Raw genomic sequence first — 22,042 nt, 5'->3', positions numbered from 1 at the left:
AAGGTCAGCTGCACCCGCTGAATTGCCGCGAGTCGACCTCCATGCAGAAAACGTTCGGTTTCTTCCGAACGGAGCTTCACAGGCGCACAGAATTCTGGGATGGCAAAGTTGAATTCTGGGAAGCGCAATGATTTGTGGGAAGGAATGAGATAAGCACGTTAACAACGTGGTGGCCTTTTTGTTTTCCTTGGATACAGCCTTAGCAACCAAAACACTAGCTGTAAAGGAAACAATCGGTGAGTTTGGAAAACATAAATACAATTTCGTGAAGGAAGTTGGAACAAGTAAGTTTATTTTTTTGGGATTATATTAAAAAAAAAAGAGAAGAAGAGTCTCACACATTAAATTGAACAAAGAGAAGATTCTGTTACATTTGGAGTTTAGCTATATTCACATAAAAAAATATATATAAATATATATTAAATAGGCAGGTGAAGAGTCTGGGTTATGGAAAAATAGTGTCACACCACAGACTAAGTTCAGAATCAATCTTCTTAATTATTAATTATTATTATTAATATTAATATTGTTTATAAAGTAGGTTTAATAGGAAGTAATAAAAAAAAAATATGCGGTTTGATCCTCCGGTTACATTTTTACAAAATAAGGGTGAACCACCATTACCATGGGCAAGATGGAAGGAGGAGTTTATAAATTATATGAAGGCCATAGACGGAGAAAGGATGGGAGCAGAAAGAAAAAAAAGCATATTACTGCATTGTCTTGGATCAAAAGGACAGATGGTTTTTGGGGCGTTGCCTGAGATTACCATTGCGGAAAATTCAGAAGCCACTAATGCGTATAAAGAAGCATTAATGAGAATGGAGAAAAGATTTAAACATACGAGTAATATAGCACTAAATAGATTTAAATTTTATACAAGGATACAAGAAGAAAATGAGTAATTTGATGACTTTTTAACAGCGTTACGCTCCCTAAGTTTACATTGTAATTTTGAAAACATTTCAGATGAAATGATAAGGGATCAAATAGTAGTTCATGTTAGATGTAAAAAACACGCAGGAACAACTATGGGCGATCCTAAGCTCTCAGAAGCCATTTCAACAGCAAAAGCTTTTGAACAAACAGAAAAATGGATGCATACAGTTAAGAACATTAATAATAAAAATGATAAAGCAGAAGAAGTGTGCACAATAAAACGTCAAGATGAGATAGAAAATGATTCACAAGGTATAAATCAGGTTTACTCTTGTAATTCAATGTTCAAGGAAAAAAAGAGATTTATTGGTAGTGAAAAAAAATTGTCTTGCTACAGGTGTGGAAATAGAAACCACATGGCTTCATTTAGTGGATGTCCAGCAATCAAAAGAGTGTGTAATAACTGCGGAAGAGTTGGACATTTTGCAAATATGTGTAGATCAAATGAAAAATTCTACTCAATTTCGCCCAAGGATTTCATGTATGCTAGAAGGTTCAGAAAAAGAAGTGTGTTCGCGAAGAAGGGAAACCCTCGTGGACAACTCAGAAAATGCAGGATTTGTTGGATCGGTAATGGATAGCATAGCAAAGGTTGGAGTGTCGGATAACATACACTTTACTAATCAGCCTATGTGTATTGTTCAAGTGGCTAATGTGGAACTTAGTCTTATGGCTGACTCTGGTTCACCATGGACCATTATTTCCAAACAATATTTTGAAGAAAAACTTAGCCGAAAATATGACTTTAATAAAATTTCACCATCTGATATAAATCCGTTAAGCTATGATGGCTCGCGCATTGACATGGTGGGTTATTTTGAAACTTTATTGTACTTTAAAAAAAGAATTGCAAACATACACGTATATGTCGCAGTAAAAGGAATTAATGTACTTGGTTGGAGGGATCAATGGAAACTGGGTATACTGTTGAATCCGCAGCTTAAAGATCCTGTTGTATTAGATGAGTCACTTTGTATTAATCACATTTCAGTTACAGGTACTGAGGACATGGAACATAGGTTAAAGGACTCGTTCAAAGAAGTTTTTTCTGACTCATTGGGAAAAGTTAAAGACTACTTTCATCAGATCAAACTTAAAAGTAATGTTACACCGGTAAGACAGAAAATCAGACTAGTACCGATCAATGTAAGGGAAGAACTCAAGGAAATGTTAACAGAACTGGTGGAGGAAGGCATCATTGAGCCGATTGACTCAGCTGAATGGGTTCCACCCATAGTTTTGGTCCGCAAACCTGATAAAAAATTGAGGCTATGTGTGGGTTTAAGAGCATTAAATGCTGGCATTATCGTAGACTGTCACCCATTACCAAATATAAATGAGGTAGTTTCTATGTTGGAAGGCGCCAAGGTTTTTTCAACATTGGACTTAAGATCAGCATACCATCAGGTTCCTTTGACAGAGGATTAAAAAATGTTAACAGCGTTTATAACTCCACAGGGCCTGTATCAGTACACTAGAATGCCCTTTAGTTTAGCCTCTGCGGCGTCTGTATTTCAGAGAATAATGTTCAATATTTTTAGGGACCTTGATGATTTCGCAAAATGCTTTCAGGACGATATTTAGATTTTTTCAGCAAATGATCAGGATCACCTCAAACATTTGTCTGAAGTGTGTTATAGGTTAAAAGAAAATGGGTTGACACTGAAAGCTCACAAGTGCAAAATGTTTAAAAAGAGCGTAGAATATTTGGGCCATACTCTTACTGGTGATGGTGTTATACCCAAAAAATCTAATGTTGAGGGTATTTTAAATGCTCCAGCTCCAAAAAACAAAGAGCAATTATTATCCTTTGCGGGCATGTGTGAATACTATTCTAAGTTTGTGACCAATTTTGCTACAAAAATGGAGCCATTGAAAAAATTGTTAAGGCAGAATGCTGTATTTGAATGGACGGAAGTGCAACAACGTGCATTTTTGGATATCAAACAGGATATTATAAATGCACCCACTTTAAGACTGTTTTGTATGAAGAAACACTGCATTATCACTGTAGACGAAAGTCTATATGGTATTGGGGGAGTGTTGTCGCAAAAAAGTGGAAAAGAAGAGTGGGATGTCTGTTTTGCATCAAGAACTCTAAATGAGACTGAAAGGCGTTATGCTGTCATAGAAAAAGAGTTACTTGCGTGCGTTTGGGCAATAGAACATTATAGAAATTACATTTGGGGTACCAGTTTCACGCTGAGAACTGATCATAAACCTTTAATTAATATACTTTCACCTGGTGGAGGCTGGAATTCCACCGCAAGAATTGCTAGGTTAACTTCAAGGTAATTTGTACCAGGAAAAAAATGTTTTATTGCGGACTTTATGTCACGTCATCCATGTGTATCACACGATAAAAAGAGGGATGATGATTTAGATATTGTCACCACTATTCAGGATGTGGTTGTTGGAGCTTTTGCAGATATTTCAGACGAAACATGGAAAGACAGTGAAAAAAATGATTTGTTATGGCAAAGTGTCAAAAGGTTTATGGTAGAAGGATGGCCTAAAAAAAAATATTTCTGAATAACATGCCTATTTTTAAGGTATCAGAAGGGTTAAAGTTAGATGGTGATTTTATTTACAAAGATGGAAAGTGTGTACCACCTTAAGGTGTGCGAGAGACTATCCTCAAATTAGCTCATAGTTCTCATCCAGGCATGTCTGCAATGAAACGCTTGATAAGAAGTTACTTTTGGTGGCCAGGAATGGATCGGATGGTAGATCATGTAGTTAGGGAATGTGAGAATTGTTATTCTAGCGATAAGATGCTTAGGGTTGTTGTACCTCCACTTAAGAGTGTGGATAGGCCAGAGGAACCTTGGAAGAAATTGGCATTTGATATATCTGGTCCATTTTTAAATTTACCTTTGGATTCACGCTAAGCTTTTGTATTAGTGGATTACCATTCAAAATGGCCAGAGGTCAAGTTGGTTCAGATGGCTACCACTAATAAGGTTTTGGATTTCTTTAAGGAAGTGTTTGCTAGGGAAGGTTGTCCCTCAGAAATTGTTACAGATAATGGGGTTCAACTCATTTCTAATGATATGGAAGAATACCTCAAATGTCATGGTATAAAACACATTACCACATCTTTATATGCACCACATGAGAATGGTCAGGTGGAACGCTTCAATCGTGTTTTGAAGAGCTACATTTCTGACGTGATTAAGGAGAGAGAGGATTGGAAAAATTTGTTAAGGTAAAGATTGTGGATGTATAGAATTAAACCACATTCTACTACAGAGGTTAGTCCATTTCGTCTTTTGAAAGGCAGAGACCCAGCTTCTGATACTTGTCCGTGGCGGCTTAAAGAAAAATGTAAAAATAACATAAGGACTGATCATAATAGAATTGATACCAGTTTAAAAGTAAAAGATAAACAAAAGAAGAACAAATTGTGGTATGACAAGAAGTGGAACACTAAACCACATAACTTTAGGGTAGGAGAATGGGTGAGAATTAAAAAACCACGTTTGTTGAGTAAGTGTATGACTAAATTTTCTAGACCCATTAAGATCACTAAAATCTTTAGAAACTCTCTTATAACTCAAGATGGTAAGTTGTGGAACATGAGACGGGTTTCTAGGTGTCCTGAAAGTTATAGAGCCAAGATCACATCACCATACACTAATTATGATGATTTGGATGAAGATGTGTTAGTTCCGAGTACTTCTCATAATGTTCAAATTGGTTGTCCTGATTCCACATATGTATGTAATGATTCTGTGGCCAATAGGGTCAAGGACTCTACACGTTCAAGATTTGTACCTGCAAAATTCTTAGATTACGTTACATAGGCTGGCTGTTACTCTTGTTGTTTGTTAAGCTTTCTTTCTTTCTTTCTTCTCTTTTGTTTTCATTTTATGTAAGGGAGGTATGTTACATTTTCAATATACTCATCGCTTTAACTTGTTATCATTTGTTCCTTGTTCTAGTTCCATTAGAACACTGTTTAGAATGTTAAGCCTCCAGGCACTCATTTGTGCTGTTGTGCACTGGAGGACTGATCTGACAGTTGCTGTGCTGCAATGTTTCTGCATTAAAATTACTTAATCTTTATTTGATATAATGGAATTCTTACAACCACCTTAAGACTGACAGGTCTAATAGTCCCAGATTGTCTTTGGATACATGAAAGCACATTCCGCACAGGACTTGGGAGTTGTGACTCAAGCCCAAACACCAAGCCCAAACACCAGAAGCACACCTCATGCAGATCCGTCACTGACATCTGTTTATGACTGTCAAGGCATAGTTTGAACCCTGTAGTTTTGAATGGGGACATTGTTTCCTTGAACATTGGAATGCAGTTCTGAAAAACTCATAAAACTGATGAGAAAACAAGCAAGCTTTCGATCTGTGTTCGAAGTAAATAAAGGTACTGACACAGACATGCAGGGGTGGCACTTATATGAAGCTCCGCTCCTTCACTTTCGGAGTGGAACAAGGCCAATGAGAAGCCACAAAGCCCCATCTAGCGGAGCAATGGAGCACTGCTGTGAAAATCTCTGGCTCCAGTCTGGCTTCCGGGGGAATATTCTAAAAGTGAAAAATCTGCAGTTAGAAGTATCCATCAAAGGTGATGGAGCAGAACCTCATATAGATGTTGTTGATGGATGCGGACATCAGTTTCTGTATAACCTCCATATGCGCCTTCAGATGAAGATCTACTTAAAAGAAGGAATTGACAGTGTACTGAAAACTAATTTGGCAGCTTTTTTCAATGTGCAGACGTCCACTCCAGAGAACAGGGTGGTCAGAAATCTGCAGATAGATAAGAGAAAGAGCTTAACAGATGTAAGTTGTGCTTCTGATGGATATTCTAACTGCAGGTTTCTCGCCTTTCGAATAGATACTCAAGGGGTACCTCCTTAGAAGCCGAGGGTCCATGGAATAGACTCAAATCAAAATGTCTTTCACACAAAGAAATGCTGGGTCTAAGAGAAAATAGCTAAACAAAAGTATTTCTTTTTAGTATGAAATCCCTCACTCACCAGTGGTGGCATGCTTCATCATTGGGATTCTCCTTGCACCGTGACAGCAGAAATATGGTAGAAGCCCAATGGGGATGTAAAGGGTGGTGAGGCTAGCAGAGCATGCAATGTGTGAATAAAAATGAGATAGTGGTGATTACAACTAACTTTAGAGCAGGCGTACAACTTCATTCTTGCGTGCCCGGGTCAGTATTAAAAAGAGTGTAGAGACACTGCAGCGGTCAACTGACCCTGCTCTCGTGTCTCATTGGTCTGCTAGCCTAACCACCCTTTAAATCTCCATGGGACTTCTACCGTATTTCAAAACATCTGAGGAGCTCTCCTTTTTAGAGAGGGAGTTGTAGTCCGCACTGTGATCTGCTCTCAAGGTGCAAGGAGAATCCTAATGAGGAAGCATGCCACCTTTGGTGGGTGAAGTATTTCATCCTAAAAAAGGAATACTTTTGTTCAACTAGGTTTCAAATTGTCTCTTAGACCTGGGCGTTTCCTTGTGCGAAACATATATTAGTTGGGAGTGAACACCCGCAGGTCTCTTAATCTCCCACGGCCCTCCTTTTGTGTTTACTCAAACCAAAATCTCCTGCTGGATCAAGCAGGCAAACTGGCACTGTCCATGGACCTGGCGTTCAAGATATTAGTTCTTGGTGAACTGTCCACTAATGCCAATTTTGCAGCTTGACAGACGTCCAAAACTGGAACTTGCCTTGCTAATGATGTGGCAGCCTTATGTCTGAGTAGGTAGGCCCTCAGGGGGCCCCTACTTAGCCACATTTTCATACACAAAATGATCCACTTTGAGAGATTTCTCTGCTTAATGGCCTTTTCATTTTTAGCACCAGGAAACCAGGCGAAGAGCTAATCATCCACACAATACTCCTTCCAGCATTTCATATACAAACTTTATGCTCTCTTGGGCTGATGAAGTCTCTCTTACTCTTTCAAGGGATGTAGCAGAGAGAAAATAGATGAGAGAGTGTCAGATTGCCCTCCGTGAATGGCCAATACCACTTTAGGTAGGAAAGCAGCACAGGTCCTTAGCACACATTTGTCAGGGAAGAAGCTGGTGTAAGGAGACTGAAATTACACCGCCTGCAACTCATTAGCGTGGTGCGCAAAATTAAACACAATGAGGAGCACTGTCTTGATAGGCAAAAGCTGTAAGGAGAAGTTTTGCATAGGCTCAAATGGCTTGAACATGAACAATATCAGTATCAAATTAAGTTCCCATTAAGGCAGTATGAAAGAAGTCAGAGAGAACATATATTTTGGGAATGTTAGGAAATACATCACAGAAGGTGATCTGAAAAGGGAAGGCTGATCTAGCAAACATTACATTTCCCTGCACGGAGGTGTAGGTTTTGTAGATTAGGGTGCAGGATCCTCTCAGGCTGCTGAGACAGGAGGTCCTCCCAAAGGATTAGCCGGACAGGAGGGCAAATGCTCATGAGGTCTGGATGCCACACTCTCCTGGCCCAATCCAGGATAAACAGGATCATTTGGGCCCAGTCTATCCTGATTTTCTTCAGAACTCAAGGAAGGAGAGGTTATGGCATGAACACATAAAGAAGACCTATGTTACACTGCAGGCGGAACACGTCCCCTAAAAGACCATCATGGTGGAAACTCCATCTCGCAGTAGTCTCGGGGAAGAGTGTCGACGTTTCGACCCAAGTGCAATGAGGGTAATTTATATCCTCTGCAGACGGGTCTTCCTCAGGACGGGGGGGAGGGGAGGCAACCTAGGGTGAGGTACGGTCAGGATACAGCCCCTGAGAAAGACCCGCCTGCAGAGGATATAAATTACCCTCATTGCACCAGGGCCGAAACGTCGACTCTCTCCCCCAGTGGGCCTGTACCTGATATCATCCCAGCCATCCTTTTCACAGATGAATGTGCATTATCAGAAAATCATGAAATTAATATTTGAAAATCCATATGGGACAGGCCTATCTGTAAAACTGGTGCCACTATAAACCAAGACCAGTTTTACTAAGGATACCAGAATGTGTAATTGATTGGTTATTGAATTTGCCTTTTGGATTCCCCTCCTTTATATCTGTCCTACCTCACGAGCAATTTCTTTTTTCACACTCCCCTTGGAGCAACTTCTTTCTCTATTTGGAGCATTGAATATGGTGATCTGTTTTGAAAGTAACTAAATAATAAACAGTCACTATTGGAGCAATATTTTGTGCCTTTGTGTCTTTTGAGGATATACTTGTTTGCATTGTAAAGAAAATGGTGGTACATTAATAATACAATGCTAATTCTATATGTACGGGATGCCCTTTGACTAATGAATGTTTTTCATAACTGAATTGTAGCTCTAAAGAAGTCTAGGACCGTTGTTTCCTATACCAATCGTTACCCAGGTCCGTGGACAATTGTGGGTTACCCCATTATATCATAATGGATGCTCGACATAGCACCACGGATGCCTGTATTATGCCAGTAATGCCCACCAATATACTAGGGCCACAGTTCTGCCAAGGCTGGAAACCAGAAGGATCAGGGATAAGACCACATATCAGTCATGGCCATTAATATGCCAGGAATAGGTACATATAGTCCAGTCATGCTCAGAGTAGGTCTATGATGGCTGCCAGAATACCACTCCTAGACCAAAAATACTAAAATAGTCAAGGATGACCATTATTATGCCACTGGCACTATTATGTCACAAATGGACACAATTATGCCAAATATAACACTCTTATGATGGGGCTAGCATATATATTTGGCGGTTCTTGGCACCAGGCATAGTTTCAGGAAGCAATAGTGTTTATTATGGGCACACACATAAATGTTGATGAATCTCTTAATTTTCTCTGGTCTAGATCATACCCTGTTCTCCTCAGGTCTTGAGCTGATCATGCATCTAACGGACACATTTTCACTCTGACTCCTGCAGTCCCGCACTTTGGTGAGTCAGCACTGATTACAGCTCAGGCTACTGCTGCCATACTTTATTGATGGTGCACTGTTCACACACATGTTGTGACTGCTAAAGGAGGGACTACATCAACATGGTCAATCTCCTTGTGGCTTTATTATATTGAGATTGGATACAGACTGTCATGTAGCAGGTCCTATAAGCCGGCACAGTGTGTTTGAGTGTTAATATGAGTTACTGTGATAAGTTTGGCTGGCTGTCACTCTTAGTGTCTTGAGATGATCAGTGCTGCCTTCTTTAATAGGCACCTACTCTCTGAAATTGATATTGGGCTTGACTTCACCTCAGAGAGCTACTTTGAAGGTACTGACGAGCTACCAGTAGCTCCCGAGCTACTCGTTGGAGACCCCTGCAGTAGAATGTCCCAAAGCTCAAATCAGTTGAAGTGGAGCTGTTGCTCCACTGGAGACCACAGATTTCTAATTTCCCCCTCTACCAAGAGAAGAAGCATCTGCCTCCTCTGAGATATGGATGGTGTTGAACAGACTGTCCTGGTGCTGGTATCACTAATACTGAAGGTTTCACAGTAGATCCACATATACCATCTGGCACACACGATGGATACATGAATCTAGCAACCAAAGAAGCCTCAGAACAATCCACAGAGACCCAGGACTGAGCCAACACACTGGGATAATATCCCGAATGTCCAGGGCTTTGTATGGAGGTGGGCAGGCCTTTAACATCAGCATCAAATAGGACTTAAACTCTGATGGAGAACCCCAGGGATGTCAGGAGATCAACCATTGTCCAGAGGTGGTCTGTGAACAACTGGTGTGAGCCCACCTCCAGTAGATAAGGCTTGGAACACATGTATTCCCAACCTCCTAAGATGTGATGCAACAATTGCCATCACTTTCATGAACACTCAATGGGCCAAGTTGAGGCCATATGGCAGAACGGCAAACTGGAAAAGTTATGACCTCACCTCGAACAGTTTACTAATAGGGAAGGTCACCTCAGCCTTTATGCCAGGCTTTCTGAGTAGTCCTTAACTTCCTGTACTGCTGATGAAATTGTTGGACTGGCATGAGTAACCATTAGGACCGGGTTACAACACAGCTCTCTTTGACTTTCTCCAGCGTCAAGTTTGCTAATTCCCCAAACAAGTCCACAGCCATCAGTGCGCATGTTTAGCAGTGATGCTTCAACAGCCCCTGGAAGGCCAGTTGCATGCATCCAAGCATGTCATTTAAGGCTCTGTTGGTGCCCATGGAACAATCCACACAGTGCTACTGAGGCCAGCACAGCACACATACTTCGCTGCGTCCTGTCGGTTCGGGCAAAATTTGCCCAAGGTGTTCTGGAATGGCCAACAAGATTTTGCTAGTAGTGTCCCACAAAGCATGTGTGTACCTTCTCAGCAGGCAGACTGCATGTAGCACACATAAGGCCAGGCTAGCTGAAGAGAACATCTTGTTCCTGAATGCGTCAATGTGCTTAGATTCTCTGTCTGGAGGGCTGGTAGGAAATGTGTTAAGATTCACCTTGGTGGCCTATCAATCTACGTCGCCAAGATGCAGGTTGATTGAATTGGTGGAGGGAAGGGAGAACTGAACATGGTTTTGTCCAAGTGCCCATAAGGGTTTCTGCAAGTGCCCCATTCTCCAACAGGAAAAATCTTATCTGTGTGAAGAAAACAGAAAAACAAAGTTAAATGTGCTTTGACGGTTGATGGGAGAAAAATGTAAGTGCTGCAGCTTGGCTAACCCACTGGGCAGGCTCAAGAGTCATGCACAGACTGAAGCCGGCCATGTCCGATGCTCACCCATCGATGGAGTGTCAGGGTCTTTCAGTAATGGACCCCCCTGCTGTCGGACTGGACTAGCTTGACACAATTCTACAGGCCATAGGGATAACCAGGGCTACCCTTAGGGTGAACACTGATGCTATTGCCATTGATTTTGGCCTGGTACTGAGACATTTAGAGGTGTTCAGCTGAAACAGTCATCTTAGCAGATATGGCACTATCGGGACTGTTGCTTCAGACATAAGAACTCCAATAGCAAATACAAGATTTGACAGAGCGAGAATGGTTGCTTGACCACAGGGTGCAGGACATGATGAGCCTCTCCCAGCGCAGCAATATCAGAGTGGTTTGTGTGCCTACAGTTTTTGAAGGACAGGACCCGGCAGAGTTTCTAGAGAACTGGATAAAGAGCTTTGAGGAGACTCTTAAGCTCCCTTCCTTTTTCTCTATTGAGTTCTAGCTTGTGAACTCCCCCTGGAAACCTGCCGAGGCTGATTATTGCCAAATGACTTCACTTCAAAGAACAAGGTAAAATAGTACAGGTAGTGCACCAAGCGGATGTCTTGAAATGGACAATCACTAGTCCTCATCTTCCCAGATTACACATTGGCCATCTAACACCAACAGGCTTCTTTCATAGGTGTAAGAAGGAAACTCAGAGAGATGGGTTTGGAACATTCACTACTGTTCCTGCCCAAACTCAAGATCCTGGCATGTGAGAACATCCTGTTTTTTTACCCAGCCAGAGGCAGGTTGGGACTGGACTGAAAGTCAGGAAACCTCATCAAAAGCAGACAACCCCTACAGATGGGAGCAACAGATGGTCAGACGCAGGTGCCCTAGGACGAGACCTGGTGTGCCTTTGATTTGAGTAGTAGTTGCTTGGCTCGAGACAGCAGACATTCATCACTAGTGGCCACAACCTCTTTTGGAGACCCATCTGAAGAATAGCCTCCACTTCATCCGAAGCCACTGGAGGATGATGACACCTTATCCCACTAGACGCCTGTCCAGGATTCTGGGTGCCTCCTGATGTCATATAATGGAGAGAGGCCCCTCTAATACCCCTAATGGTGCCTTTACTCCCCTCTCCCTCCTCCTATTTTGTACCTCTATCTGGAGTGACCCAGTACTCAACCTTATAACAGGCCCACTAATCAAGTGCGTCCTTGTTTCATATGCTTGACCTTGATGCCCTCCACGCAGCTCTGATGGGATGTCCTCGCATCTTCACTGATCAGTGGACTGTTGATAAATCGTGCCGTAATGGGTTGCCTGGTGCTATCGCCATTCCACCGGTGGTGGCTGTGAAATCCGTTGTTCGTAAGGCACAAGTGCACTGAGGTGGGTTTTCGAGCTAAAACAAACCACTCAACACACCCCACAGGACATTCACTAGTTTTTCCGATTTCTCTGGATGGGAGGTTGTTTGCCCTACCTCCGCAGTAATGTTGCTATTGTTACCATTGAGTTTCCATGGTTGGAGGTCACACAGCGTGGCAAGGGGGAAATATGCTACCTCTGTAGACAGCAGAAAGGGGGTTGAGAGGTTCTGTAGGTCACAGGCATGCATACCACTACCGTCCCTATGTCACATCTAGGTGGTTTCGCCTTGATGACATGGAACATCTGGCAGATGAACACTGCAAACAAACAACACAGAATGCACTCATTTCTTTTACATAGCTGTGCTACGGAGTCCCAAATAACATCAGTAGAGTAAACCAAACTCCTAAAACGCTGACAAGGACATGTCTTTGGTAGTAAATTCTCTGATTTAGCAGAGAGCATTTGTGGCTGGCACAGTCACAGCAGATCAAGATGGTAGATTTGTCCTGGTTGAGGGCAAACTAGACAGACACCCAGTCATAATAGGAAATATTTATGCTCCAAACACAGAACATCAGGCATTCTCGGTTGACTGCCAGAGCAGTTAGCAAGGTGGGTGCACATCCCATTGATCTAAGGAGGGCCTTTCAATTGTGTCCTGGATGCCACAGTGGACAGAGAGCGTCCACCCCTCTTGCAAGCCCAAATGGTTCACAATGCATTAATGTTGTCACTTTGGCTTAAGCAATGGTCTCTGGTAAAGGCTGGATGGCTCCATAACACTTATCAGGTTCTACTCTTTTTACTTCCTTCCACAAGATCCATATGGGTAGATATAGTCTCTTTCTCTGACTACATAGGCAGGGACATCTCTGACCACAATCCTTTGCTGATTAATTTGGCCTGGAGCAAAACCCTCCCTCCCATTCCCTCACTGGGCTTACAAAGATCCATGTTAGAGGATGTAGTTTTTAGCACCCAAGCAAAAAGGATACAGGGCTATCTCGAGAACAATGGTGGTACAGCTTCCACTCCCACAGTCGTACTTCGAGATGGTCACACACGGTCACTGCATACACACTTTTAGTGGGTGCAGGTAAAACCTTGGAATGGGATCAGATTAATGTGGAAGGCTGCTACATCCAATTGAAAGAAAATGTAGAGGGCAACTTCACCCTTCGCCACCATGATAGAAAAGCTGTGGTGCTTAGACCATCCTGCCTTTGCTGCTGAAGCTCAAACTGATGGGGCCTGAGCCGTCAGATTCTTGCTGTGGCTTGCCAATCTAGTCTCAGGCAAGACTCCGGGGACTGAGGGGTTCCCAGTGGAGCTTTATAAAACCTATGCAGACGTTATAGCGCCCAAATTGGCCCTTATTTACTTATATATTAACGGTTTGTTTTGTTAAATCATTACAATCCACGTGTAAAAAGACGAAATGTAGAAAAACATACAAATATTTTTTTCACCAGGGTTCCAGCCATCATTCTCAATTTAAATAAAGCAATAGAGTAGATGATGTAACATTTCTTCTAATGCAAGGTAACCATCGCTTACGTAAAACCACGTGGCAACATAGTATCGTTAAAAACAATTAATAATAATAAAAAATAAAGGTTACTTCTAAAAACTACAGATAAAGCACCAAGTTGTAAAAAAGTGTCCCAAAGTTAATGGACAGTTCAGAGTGACAACAGTCAATTATCAGTAGTCGATGACAGGTCATTAAGTTCTCGTTCCGTATTGTGGCAGGGGCAGAGTACACAGAGTTTGCAAGGATGCTGCTTCGTAGATATACCATTATTTCAGTCAGCTGTGCGCGTTCCTTGGTTTTAGTACAGGCCTGGAGTTTGCTGGTTAAGCTTGCGATATGCAAGGTGGATAAAGATTGTAAAGCTTATGTTTAAAGCAGTGTTTTCTGGGTTCAATGCCACAATGATTGCCTACCTACAGGACCGGACTCCCAATCTATTCCACTCTGGCCTCAGTTTTAGTCTACGCAAAGCCAGCAATGCTGGGCAGAGGCAAACAACATTTTATGCAGCCCCTGCATAGAAGCTCTTCTGATGGGCGACGCCAAAGTGGTAAATATTTCAGGAAGTGCCATTCCCCTAATCTAAGTGCCATTAACCGCAGTTTTAATTACAGGGGGTATGTGCTGGGCAGGTATGGTGGAAGAGAGGCCAGCTGATAAGAGTTGATTACTACCCATGCATGCTTGCGTTTGGCGAGGAGTGCTTTGTCGGTAGAATGGGACCACATACAGATGCGCTTCTTAATACTTGTTTTAAAAACAGTATTGCTAGGGTTAAGGTTCCAGAGGTCGCTTGCTGATAATTGCTGTACACATTTGTGAAAGAAATGTAAAGGTGAATGTAAATTTGATACTTGTATAGCGCACTACTCACCCGCAAGGGTCTCAAGGCGCTTGTACGAATACCGCTGTGGAACCCATCCTGGCTTTCCCTGTGAGGCGTCCACTCCTGGGCACCCCCAAGGTGGAGGCCAGGCATCCTTAGCGTTGTGGGGGCCATTGTGGAGATTAAGCAAGCTATTGCTCAGAGTTGCAGAGTGGGACTCCATGATTGGAATAGGCACCGAGGCGAGAATTATCAGGTCCGTGGAATTTTTTAGCCCAAGACCCGCCGAGGCGGGGAATTGAACCCTGGTCCCGGGCTAGACCTCTGCATCAGGGTCTGCCGCTCTAATCACTGAGCCACACTTCTCCAAGAATTGACTGTATGACCCACCAGGATTACTAGAGCTGATATCTGACCATAACAGTGACTCGAGGGAACTAGCTCCGGCCTGCCTTAGCTTGTGGCACAGTTTTAGATAAGCACCTGCACTTAGTATTTTTTAATTTAGAAGGCCCAGTTCTAGTCGGATCTATGCAGCGGATGCATATTTTGGCAGCTGAAAGACCCTTTTATAAATCTTAGTCACATGATGGTTTAATGTTATGCTAAGATTGCCCAGGGAAATTTCGAAGCCATATGAAAAGATGGGGCCTATTTTGACTCTCATGACGTCTAACATTGGGATTAGACTCGGGCCTGTCAATTGTTTTGAGAGTTTAGATAGAATTACTTGAAGAGCCATAGCTTTCATTGAGATGTCGCTGCAATGTTTGGCAAAGGTGCCCCTAGAGTCGAAATTAATCCCTAGGTATTTATAAGATTTTCCCACCGCGAGTCCAGAGTTGTTATACGACCAGCCACCACCTCCATAGAACTCTCTGCCAAATATGACCACTTGAGTTTTCTTTAGGTTTACCTCTAGGTTGTTCGTAGCGGTGTAACTATGTAATTTGTTTAACAGTTGTTGCAGCCCTACTTGAGTGAGACTGAAGAGGGCGAGGTCATCGACAAAATTGGCCCTTATGTTTGAGGCAGCGGTGGCAAAGGATCTCTACCACCGTCTCTCAAAGAGGCATTAACAGTCCCGACACTCAAGCCTCAGTATGTCTCCACTGACCCAGCTTCATATAGGGTGACAGCTATCTTGAATTCGGACAATAAAATCCCTGGTAAGATTTTGACAGTCCCTATACTCCTAGGTGCTCTCTCAACTTTTCCACTCAGATCAGAACGGCTTTATCCCTGGAAGGAACACATCTCTGAATAGAAGGAGACTGTACAAAATTATGGAAGCAGCCTCTGTGGTTTCATTGTGCCTGCCTGATCCTTCACCAGAAAAGGCGTTTGATACCTTGGTATGGGAATACCTCATCAGTGTTATGACCAAATTTTGTTTCAGGAAGGGCACCATACGGCCGACCAGGTTGCTTTACACGGACCCGACTGGGCAAATTAATTTCAGTCCCCTATTTAATCCGTCAAGACAACTCAACAAGAATGCCTCTCTCTCCTCTGCTCTTTCACTCGCTGTAGAGCCACTGGCCATTATACTATGACGGAAGGATTGTGGACATACCCCTAGCCGACACAACTTCAGTGGTGTCCTTGTACAGTGATGACATACTGATTTGTAAACCACGACACGCTGATTCTGAGACTTGGGGATCTGGGGGCGTCAGGCAATGCCATCGGCTGGTAAGAATCCTTCCTAGGTGAACCATCCTTCCAGGTCTTTGAAGTCGATGTTGTCTCTAAACGGACGCCCTCAGCTGTGGTGTGCCTCAGGGTCCGTCCCTGAGCCCCACACTATTCAATATTTACATGAGTCCCTTGGCAGAGATTGTCCGTCCATTTGGCACAAAAATCATCACCTACGCCGATTACACTCAGCTTGTGGTGGCATTAAACCACCCCAAAAAATCACCAAGTAATCTTGAAAGCTGTCTTGAGGAGGTGGCCAAATGGATGGAACTCTCTTGCCTAAAGCTCAATGGGGACAAAACCGAGCTTATGCTTCTCGGGACCCCCCCCCCCCCTCTCTCAGCTCAACTTTGGCAGAAATGCATTGGCCCCACTCCAGTACCCAAAGACCAGATCAAAAGCCTTGACAGATGGCTGGACCGCTCCCTCAGTTTTAACCACCAAGCGACGAAACTTTCAGCTGCCTGCTACGGCCTGCTGAGGATGCTACGTAAGATACTCCCCCTTCTCCCATTTCAAGCAAATAAAATCATGGTACAAGGTCTTATCCTCTCCTGTCTGGATTATGGGAACTCCCTGTACCTAGGAGCCCCGCAATCCACCATATGCAAGCTTCAAATAATCACCCGCACACTCCTCCAGACCCCTCATCGACAGTACGCAGCCCCTGTGCTAACGAGCCTCCACTGGTTACCGGTCTGGGAGACAATCCAATTCAAAGCCATGTGCATTGCGCACAAGGCTTTTTGGAAGACGGGCTCTTTAATCAGCCAGTCCTTGATAACCCCCTACCAGCCCAACAGGCACCTCCGCTCAGCATCCTCCACCCTCGCCCTACTGCCCAGAATAAAGAGCTAGATGCGGTGGACGCTCTTTTTCCTACAACTATGCCAAGCTATGAAATGCTCTTCCCCTTCTGATGCAGACGGAGCCCAATCTCCTACCCGTCCGTCTACAGCGCTGGGATGCCTCAGGGTAGCTATCGTGGTAAATAAATGTTTTTCATTTCATTTCATTTATATAAGGGACTTTAAGGGACCCCACACTAGTATAGCCCAGAAACTTAAGGAGGTTGGCACTGCTTCTGGGTTACACGTTTATTGTCAAAGTCTTGCTCATTCCCACTATGCCCTAACACTACTCAGAGTTGAGGATTGGCTAAGTTAAATTGAAGGGTGTATCCTCCCGCTACTTGGGCATCAGAATATACTACAATGATCGAGACCTTCTTGATATGGACCTCACTTGCCCTTGGCACACAGGATAGCTCTTTGAAGAACGAACCCACAGACAGCCATGGGGCGCATTGCATCATCTAAAATGGTGATGTGTCCCCACCTCATGTACTACTTCGCCAATATTCCTATATTTCTCACAATAAATTATTTCAAAAAGTAGACACATTACTTGAGGAGCTCATATGGCGCAATGGCCACCGCAGGGTTGCACTAGCTAAATAGAACATTCCGGTTTAGCTGGGGGATTGGGACCCCAAACTTTGGACATTACAATCAGCTCAGCTCCAGTGGCTTAGCTGATGGCTATCGGGTCCATCATTAGAGGAGAGGTGGGATGAAGGTCAAACTTTACGCCTTGAAGAAATACATGAGCTTTTGCTGCAAGGCGACAAACTTGGACAATGTTGCCTTTGTTTCTTGCATACAGTGATGAGCTGCTTCGCTACAAGCTTACTTATCAGAAAATGCTCCTATCCCTTAATTGGCCTGCCCAAGCACCAGGGGTGCTTCACCGCTACTTGTATGCATTGGGAGATGTAGCTATTATGACTCTGTGCAATTTATTTCAGGACAGCCAACTCCTACCCTTCAACTTGCTTAAGGACTAGTTTGACATGTACTTGGGTCAGAATATGTCAAGGGGCCTGGTTTATATTTTCCGGACCAAATGGTCAATTATTGACACAGAACCTTAAGCTTACTCCCTCGTACAGATTTTGTGATTGACAATACTGGTAGGCTCAGTAGTAAGTTATATAAAGCCCTTCAGCCCCACACATTCATTGTTACAACCCCTGTGAGATGCTTGGGAGTCTGAAATAGGAAGGGCAATCCATGATAAAGAATGGGCTAGGACAATTGCGTATTCACACGCTGTTTCAGGCAATGCCAAATGTAACTTTATATAATTCAACATTATGCACAGGACTTATTTAACCCATGCTAAAATTAACAAAATCTTCCCCAACCGCAATGCCTCCTGTGCACACGGCGCTGCTACATCAGAAAGTTTCTATCATGTGCTTTGGGTTTGCCTTTTTTAGGTCTCGCCTGAGTCAGCGCATGCGCTGAACTGGCGAGACTTTTAGTAAGTGGGTTTTCAAAGTGCTACCCACCGGCTTTAGCTGGCCTAAAGCTTGCGTTCACGCGAGCGTGAACGCGCACAGCTGCCAGCTTTCAGCGCCCGAGGTGCCATCTGGAGCGTGAAGACTTTCACTTTTGGCGCTCGCGTGTTTGCCTGCGCACGCGCGCACCCTTGCTTTCACTTTTGCCGTCTTTTTTTTTTTTAACTTCTCGCTCTTCAAATGCAAAGCACCTTGAAGAGATCTTGTATTTATTGCATGCAAAAAAGAGATACATATGTGTTCCTCGGTGTCTGTTTTTTTAAAGCTCGTTTGAATAAAAGAAACATTAACAGGAGTTTTTTCCATTTTTTGGCATCATGCTAACATATATTTTAGCAGCAGAGAGTGGGTATGGGTGACTGGTGAAGACACAGCATCATTCCTAAGAAGCGTTTCATCTCCAGTCACTGGGAGCTGCAGCTGCGGCTGGCGGCAGTTTCTGCATCTGTGACAAAAGCTTTCATTTGAAGGTTGATCCTGGGGGAAATCTAAGACATTAACTGCTTGGAAATACTCCGCAATCTTCTTTCAGGGGAAACACAGCCTTCCGAAAACTGTCCGCGTATGAAGAAAGGCCTCACTCAGAGACAGCAGATCTACAATTCAGCTTTAATTGCCAGCAACCCTAGCTAATGGGATTGAGGTCAGGGTATTGTGTTGATGTGTACTGTACTGTACAGGTGTGTGACCGGTATATGTCATGCCACACACCTGACTAAATGTTAGTTTTAGATTTGATAGAACACCACAGGAAAAGGAGGAGACGAGTTCTCATACCTGAGGAAGAACACAGAAACCCGATTTGGCGCTAACCACTGAGGCCCACATTACTTGTGGCCACTTGTGGGCAATTGTTTCCGACCCACTGGAATTGTGAGGTCCACAGACCTCACATTATTGCAGGCATAGCAGCCAAAAGCTTTGGCTAAAAGTCCAGGTCAATAAGAGGATTTAACGGGGCGAGTCATAGGTGGAATTACTGATTTCCTCAGCATTTAAAAACAAGCATTGGCATAGCCAATAGGTCTCGCCTTTGGGGCCTTATAAGTATTTAGTTATGCAGCACAATATCCTACGTGCTATATCAAATGTTGCATGGCTAAACACTTATAAGGTCCCAAATGCGAGACCTATTGGCTAAGCCAATACTTGTTTGGCAGTCCACTAGTCCGAAGTATTAGGACGAATGACAATTGTCACTGCGTCAGTCAACTTGAATTCTTGGAGTATATAAGAGACCCAAAAAGAATAAGGTGACAGGTACCTTGCTGATAACCAAACAGGTAGTTACTATGAAATGGGAAGCTACAAATCCTCCCAAATATGGGGCATGCCACCAATCTGATATGAAATGGTTTGAGGTTGACAGCAAGGTCTTATATAGGGAGGAAGCTAGAGGCCTACAGAAACACCTGATTGCCAGCGATTGGGACAACTTGTTGTCAAGCCTGAAGGAAGACCACAAAGATGACATTACCACAGTAGATTCCTTCAAGCAGCCCTGTCCTGGGCTCTGGTGGAATCATAGCGTCTCCGCCACCTATTGGATGTGAGATTTGCGTAATAACCACTGGCTCTCCTGACTATTTGGCTGTGTTTCCAAATTATAGTTTCTTCCACCCCTTGCAAGACAAGCTCCCATTAGGATGAAGCTTCTCTGAACACCACCTAGATTGAGGTGATCTACACCAACTTCATGACTTATTGCTTTAGCATTTCCATTATTTCCACATTCCCTACAACACTGTTTAACCTAGACTTCTTTTTTAAATTACTGCTTGCAACTGTAGTAGTCTAGGCCTACTACCTTTCAAAGGTGCTCTGCTTGCTGACACTAGCACAAAATAATAGCCCATCTTCCTTGGTAAAGGCTTATTTATAGTGGCATTAATATACCTGATGCCTGCTTTACTGTTATTTGTGCCAGCCCTTCAGAGCAAACAGTGTACCATTGTTGCTTGATGTTCATATGTAAAAGGTAGGGTTATTAAAAATGCCAATAAAGAGGTCTTTAAAAAATGAGATCTGACCCAAAGCCCCTTTGAATTGACTTTTTCTTTCTTTTCTTTTATTATTATAGGAGACTGGTAAGACTATAAGTTTCTCTAGGCCAGCGCTAAAAATAACTTTGTGAGTTACAAGAAATTATGCTTTTGCCTTTTTGATAAACAAAATACACAGTGGTAATATAAACACCTCCCACAATTAGAATTCTGTTCGCTGCACAAAATAGATTTTGCACTGTTCTAGATGGGCCTTGCCGCTTCACGTTAGAGTATTTAACTTTATCAAAGTGGACGAGCTATGCTATCTTTCTAAACCTGGCAGATGCCCAAAAACGCCCTAACCTGCACTGCATACAGGAAGGTAATGCTATGCAATCAAGCAGTTTAGATGTTTACGTAAGCAGATGAAACAAAGTGATTTTTATGGTATCAGAGATTTCGATTGATTGTAAAATATATGCCTCAGGAGCGTTGTGATATGCACAGAGCAGCAAAGTCAATTATTTTATATTATAGTATTGTATAAGTACAATTAATTCCTGGAAAGATAATTCAATGTACATTATACCCTCGAATAGTCTATATTCTTGTGTGAAAGCCAAAACTGAATAATTAATTATGATCCGGAAACACTGCAGATAGGATTCGATTAGATGTGTTGAGCTTAATCGTCCTCTTATTAAACAGGAAAGGAGGCTTCAAGTTTGAGCAGAGTTTGTGAATAGTATGTGACTGCACATAATGCAGTACTGATTTTAATGTGCTAAAGAAATATGCTGTTCAATGAATCATTACTGAAGAAATTACTGCGCAAGGTGAAACAATAATTCTTGATAGTTTCAGGGACAAACGTATAATGACCATTTTCCTGTGTGATTTAAAGGGTACTGGTAGTTGAGGTTAGAAGCAGTTAGCCAGTATCTGTCCGAACTTTGCCAAATGCACTTTTGATGGGACTTGAGTCACAATCTCACTTAAATTAAGCTACCCAGGAGGAATCACAGACAATGCTTTGTAGTGGCCATGGCTGGGCTATTACTAGCACACAAAACCTCATGGTTCATTTAAACATCTGGCAGTCAGTGGAGTGATGCAGGAGCCATTATTTACGACAACCACAATGCTAAGCAGAGACCCTGATATTAACTACATAAACATTTACAACGGATAACTAGCCTCACCATTGCTTGTCATGCTTAGCGGTCATCCAGATTCGCAAGTAGCGGGAAGTTGTCTGGGCACAACTCTCCTGAGGGCTCTGCAGGCCTCAATCGTTAGCAGCCTGCACTGGATATTGTTGAATGCTCAGACTTTCGGATATACGAGCCTTCACTGGAATGAGTACAGCTTGTACTGGAAGGCTCTGTCTTCCATTCTGGCATCAATAATTAACGAGTTTCCTAAATTCTTATACCTTCTGGGAATATACTCGTGATTCCTAAAACATTCTTTCCACAATCCAAGTGGCACCTTCTGAGCATCATTATTTGTCATCCTTCTCCAAGATAGCTGACATAGATGATGTCATTTCCGGTCCCCGATGTATATACTCTCAGATCAGATCCGGAAGTGTTGCATCACAATTCTTAGGATAGTCTGTTTTAGTTGCATTCATCGCTCTGTATTTTTCTGTTCCAGT

General features: G+C 42.9%; 1 protein-coding gene across 4 annotated transcripts in view; it reads right to left on the bottom strand.

Annotated features, from left to right (window-relative positions):
• Positions 1-22,042, bottom strand: part of LOC146816482 (exportin-5-like) — a 1,867,381-nt gene that overhangs the window by 496,786 nt on the left and 1,348,553 nt on the right. The gene's annotated exons all lie outside the window — the stretch shown is intronic.

The sequence above is a fragment of the Triturus cristatus genome, chromosome 6, assembly GCF_964204655.1.
Source record: "Triturus cristatus chromosome 6, aTriCri1.1, whole genome shotgun sequence".
NCBI classification, from domain to species: domain Eukaryota; kingdom Metazoa; phylum Chordata; class Amphibia; order Caudata; family Salamandridae; genus Triturus; species Triturus cristatus.
Note: the sequence above shows the minus strand (reverse complement) of the source record. Positions and strands in the feature narration are given on the sequence as shown.